Raw genomic sequence first — 6,000 nt, 5'->3', positions numbered from 1 at the left:
AGTTATCAGTATGTGACCTTCGTTTTTTTCTCTTTATTTAGCTGTTGTTTGGAGGCTATATTCTGCTCTAGAGCACTCATCAATCTATACTCAGCTCTCCTTTAGACTGGACCCCTTGTGTTCTCTCCCTCCATCTTTTTGAGGGGCAGAGAATCACATGGCAATTTCCTAATATGGTCACCACCATTTATTTAACTTGTTGTTTTCAAGGGCATTAGTCTTGATTAGTACCACACTTACCCTGCAAGAATTCTGAATTTCACAGAAAGGTAGCATCTTCGGTGCTATGAACCAAATTGAGTCTATCTCCCTCTGTCTTAGAGGGGCTTTTAGGAGGTAAGTGTAAATATTGACAAAAGGATGGGGTCATAATAATGGCATTAAGACTCTCTTGAGAAAGGATAGCAAAGATCTTTATTTGACTTTCTCTTTGCAGCAGTTTGGATCTAAAATGTCCCATAATGGATCGTGTGTATATTTTGGAAATTAGTCCTCTATCAAATGTGGAGTTGGTAAAAAAAAAAAAAAAATCTTATACCGTTCTGTAGGCTGCTTTTATTTGTCTGATTGATGGTGTCCTTTGCTTTGCAGCTTTCCAGTTTCAGGAGGTTCCATTTACTAACTAACTGTTGATGTTCCTGCCTGTGCAGTAAGTTCAGAAAGTCTTCTCCTGTGCCAATGCATTCAAGGCTACTCCCCATTTTCTATTCTATCTGGTTCAGTGTATCTGACTTTATGCTGAGCTCTTTGATCTTTGATCCACTTGGATTTAAGTTTTGTCCACAGTGATAATTATGGATGTGTTTCCATTCTTCCACATGCAGACATCCAATTTGACCAGCACCATTTGCTGAAGATGTTGCTCCCCCCGCCCCATGTATATCTGGCTTCTTTATCAGAAATAAGGTATCCATAAGTGTTTGAATCTGTGTCTGGGTCTTCAATTAGATCCTACTGGTGAGCAAGGCTTTTTTTTGTTTATGCCAATACCATGCAGTTTATCATTATAGTTCTGTACTAAAACTTGAAATCAGGACTGGCGGGACTTCCAAAGTTTTTATTTTTCAGGATTATTTTAGCTACTGTTTTTTGTTTGTTTATTTTTATGTGTGTGTGTGTGTGTTTCCAATATGATATTGAAAATTGCCTTTTCAAGGTTTGCCAAGAATTGTGTTGGAATTTTGATAGGTGTTGCATTGAATCTGTAGATTGTTTTTGGTAGGATGGCTATTTTTCACTATTTTAATCCTACCAATCCATGAGCATGGGAGATCTTTCCATCTTCTGATATCTTCAATTTCCTTCTTCAAAACTTTGAGGTTTTTGTCATACAAGTCTTTCCTTTGCTTGGTTAGTTACTTCAAGATACTTTATATTATTTGAGTCTACCATGGGAGATGTTTCTTTCTCAGTCCACAGTATACAGGGGGACTACCGAGTTTTTTGAGTGAATCTTGCATCTAGCACTTTGCATAAAGTGTTTATCAGTTGTAGGAGTTTCCTGGTGGAATTTTTAGTGTCATATTATTTCAAATATTATATATATTTGCAGATAACAATACTTTGACTTCTTCCTAATTTAATCCCCTTGATTTTCTTTAGTTGTTTAATTGTTGTACTTTAAACTTCAAGTACTGTATTGAATAGATATGGAGAGCAGACAATCTCATCTTAATCCTGATTCAAGAGGAATTGATTTGAATTTTTCTCCTTTAATATATTGGCTGTAGGCTTGCTATAAATTGCCTCATGTTTAGGTATGTCGCTTGTGTCCCTAACCTCTCCGGGACTTTTATCACAAAGGGATGTTGGATTTTGTCAAAGGTCTTTTCTGCATGTCTTTTTTTTTCCCTCTTAGTTTGTTTATATGGTGGACTATATTTACTGATTTTTGTATACTGAACCATCCCTCCATCTCTGGGATGAAGCCTGATTGAATATAGTGAATGAATTGCTTGATGTGTTCTTTGATTTGGTTTGCAAGTACTTTATTGTTTTCTCATCAATGTTCATGAGGGAAATTGGTCTGTAATTCTTTATTGGGTTTGGGTATCAAGGTTACTATAGCCTAAAAATATAAATAAAATTCCTTTTGTTTCTATTTTGTGAAATATTTGAGAGGTATTATTAACTCTTCTTTGAAAGTCTGGTAGAATTCTGCACTAAAGCCATCTGTGGCCTGGGCTTCTTTTGTTTGGAATACTTTTAATGGCTGCTTCTATTTCACTAAGGATCATAGGTCCATTTAAATTGTTTATCTGGTCTAGAAAACTGGCCATTGCTACTAGCCAGGCAGAGCTTTCAGTGGCAGAAGTAGGTTGCATTCAATTGAGTTGTAGGACAAGGAGGTCCCATGGAAATCCCCAAACCTAGGCTGTTGCTAAAACGAAAGGCTTCTGTCTGAAAACTGACAGTAGGGCCCAATTGTTGAGGAAAAACTGAGTTGGTGCTTGCATGGGACCCCTTAAACATTGTGTTATTATCTTTGCTGTGGAAAGTTATTCCGCAAGTTACCAAAACAGAAATATAGACCCTAACCAATCCTCCAAAACTTTGACCTACAATCTGAACCTGCCCATAAAATTTTGACCTTAATCTATATTGTCTTTATAATATGCTAGGGCAATGCTGGCACAGAATGTGTGGCAGTCGCTAACTAAAGTCTGATTTGACCTAAGGCATATTCCACAAGAAGGAATCCATAATGAAGACCCAGATACTATGTAGCCCAGAGACCTATGGTAAAAGCAAATACTACTGGTTTTAAAAAGCAATACAAAAGACCCACAAAATGATTCCTAATGATATTCTGCTGCATACTCATAGATCGGTGCCTTTTCCAGTCATCATCAGAGAAGCTTCCTCTGAAATAGATGGGAACATATGTAGAAAGACACAGACAGACATCATGCAGTCTAAATTGGTGGTCCCCATCAAATCCCTACCACAGAGCTCAGGTCATCTTGTGGAAGAGGCAGAAAGAGCATATGAGTCAGAGAGGTAGAGCACATCAGGAGTGCATGGCCCTCTGAGTCAACTAAGAAGGTGCATACAAGCTCACAGAGACTGAAGCAACCAGCACAAGTGACGGGGGATGTCCTTCTATATGCTGCAAATATGTGTTGCTCTTATTGGTTGATGAATAAAGCTGTTTCGGCTGATGGACTGGCAGAATCCAGACAAAGAGAAAGGTAGTAGGCGGAGTAAAAGAGACGCCATGTAGCCACTGGGGAGGTAGGATGTCGTGGCATTATCTGGTAAAAGGCCACGTGGAGATGCTCAGATTAATAGAAATGGGTTAACAACTAAAAAGGAGCTAGTCAGTAAGAAGCCTAAGCCACTGGCTAAACAATTTTAACGATACTAAGTTTCAGAGTGGTTATTTCTTAAGCAGCTATGAGACCCAATAGGCAGAGGACAATCAGTACAGTGGGACCGAGCCTAGAGGGAGAAAAAAATCTCTACACATAAGGCCTACGTGGGTCTGCACCCCATCCTCTGCATAGATACTACAGCTATTTGCTTTTTTCCTAAATGAAGAGAAAAAAAGGAGTGGGTCTGGAGGGGAAGAGAAAAGGGGAGGAAATGGGGAGAGGAGAGGGAGGGAAAACTATAATCAAGGTCTAATATATGAAAAAGGAGTATTCTCAATAACATTCTTTAAAATGCAAATAAATAAAATGTCTAATATATTGAAAGACTGATTCCAAGGGTGGCACTGTTGGAAAGTGACAGAAATCTTAAAAGGTGGGTCCTACTTGTAAGTCTCTTAAGATTGAAGGATTTGTGGGATCCTGGTCTCTTCCTTTCTCTGAAACATCCCAGCTGTGAGATACATGATTCAGCCTTAGGAATGTGCTCTTCTTGGGAAATGTCCAGGGATCCACAAAGATGACCCCAACTAAGAATCTAAGCAATAGTGGAGAGGCTACCTTAAATGCCCTTCCTCTATAATAAGATTGATAACTACCTTATATGCCATCTTAGAGCCTTCATCCAGTAGCTGATGGAAGCAGAAGCAGATACCCACAGCTAAACACTGAACTGAACTCCTGAAATCCAATTGCAGAGAATGAGGAGTGATGGGCAAAGGGTTCAAGACCATGCTGGGGAAAACCATAGAAACAGCTGACCTGAACAAAGGGAAGCTCACTGACAGCTGGGAAACCAGCATAGGACCGAACCAGGCCCACTGAACATGGATGTCAGTTAGGAGGCCTGTGCAGTTTATGGGGCCTCTGGTAGTAGATCAGTACTTATCCCTTGTGTACGATTGGACTTTAGGAGCCCACCCCCCATAGAGGGATACTCTTTCAGTCTAGACAAATGGGGGAGGGCCTAGGCCCTGTTCCAAATTATGGGACAGACTTTGATGAAGCCACATGGAAGGCCTCACCCTCCCTGTGTAGCAGAAAGGGGATGGGATGGTGGGGGGTGGTGGGGGTCATGGGAGGATGGGAGGAAGAGGGAACTGGGATTGATATGTAAAATAAGATTGTTTCTAATTTAAATTTTAAAAATTAAAAAAAAAAAGAATGTGCTCTTACCACATAATCATCAAGGGCCTCAGCATCCCTCTTGGGTAGAAACTGTATTCAAAATACACCTTTTATACATCAGCTGCTTATCTCCATCATTCTCAGTTAGCCTAATGGAAAAAGCCTTCTCTCTTGCTGTAATTCTCTGACTCTATTTTCTTTCTGCCATGTTGAAACTCTTGATTTCTGACTCTAGCTATCAGAAATATGAGCAAATAGATTTTTGTTAAGTGAGCAGCCTACTGTTGTTTGCTATACCTTCCTACCCAGACTAAAGGTGGGCTTAGATAATGAATAATACTGAATTTTACTCAAAATGCATACTGTTACATCATTTATCATAGGTGTTTTACATAGTTCATTCAGCAACTGAAAATAATCTCTGGACTTAAAATTCTTAAATTTCTTTTTTCTTCTTTTGCTGTATATAGCCTAATCAGGTCTTAACCCCAGTATGTGGTCCAGGCTGAACTTGAACTACAATGTTTTTTCTTCAACCTCCCAAATACTGAGATTACAGGCATGCTTCACCATGCAAAGCCACGGATTTTTGTTCATTCAAAACACTTGATGATCACATCATAGCTCTAACACCAATAGACCATTCAGAACCTCTTCAAATAATTTCACTAGAATTCACCCTGTAAGTTAACTGTAAGCACAGCAGGGAAAAATGTTAACAGAGCTAGTTGATTTTCTGCAGTTCTGCCTATGGGGCAAGGAGAAGGTGCTGACAGAAAAAGTGCAGTGTTCAGTACGTCCTCTGAGAAGCAACAATAACTTACAAGAGTCTATCTCTAAGGCTCAGTTGATAATACAGTTCTCAAGAACTTTGGATTTCACAGCTCTGCAAAATTATTTCTAAAACTGAAAAGGAGGCTGGCCGTGGGATGACTGAGCTGGTAAAGATCCTTGCTATCAACCCTGATCGGCTGTTCAATCTTCAGGACTCGTGAAGGAGAAAACTGACCCTTGTAAGTTTTTCTTTTACCTTCACATGTGTGCTGCAGGACACAGATTCATAGGGAAGAGATCCTCCTGTTTATCGAGGTGAGTAAAAATAAGTCTAAGACTCTCTGGGGAACAGTTCTGTGATGAACAAGTGTAGTGATTACAACTATGGTTTTAAAGGCACAGAAATATATAAAGAGGGTGAAAAGAAAGAATTGAATTTGGAGCTATGATTTCATTTCTGAGATCAGTGTAAGGGCATGTACATGTATATTTCTATGTAGGTAGGCATACATTTCCTAATTTGTCTGTTGCATGGCCTAGATGCAATGAAAATACCCAATATCCAGGTCTTAACTTTTAGTAACTTCCCTCTGGTTTTATGAAGAAATTTCTGATTCCAGATCTGGGATGCTTTTTATGTATAGTTAATTACTGGGGGGGGGTGTTTAAGTGACACACATCCATATAAAAACAGAAAAGAGAACTCACAGGGCACAGGAGCCAGCTG

This window comes from Cricetulus griseus (genome assembly GCF_003668045.3).
Source record: "Cricetulus griseus strain 17A/GY chromosome 1 unlocalized genomic scaffold, alternate assembly CriGri-PICRH-1.0 chr1_0, whole genome shotgun sequence".
Taxonomy (NCBI): Eukaryota; Metazoa; Chordata; class Mammalia; order Rodentia; family Cricetidae; genus Cricetulus; species Cricetulus griseus.
Note: the sequence above shows the minus strand (reverse complement) of the source record.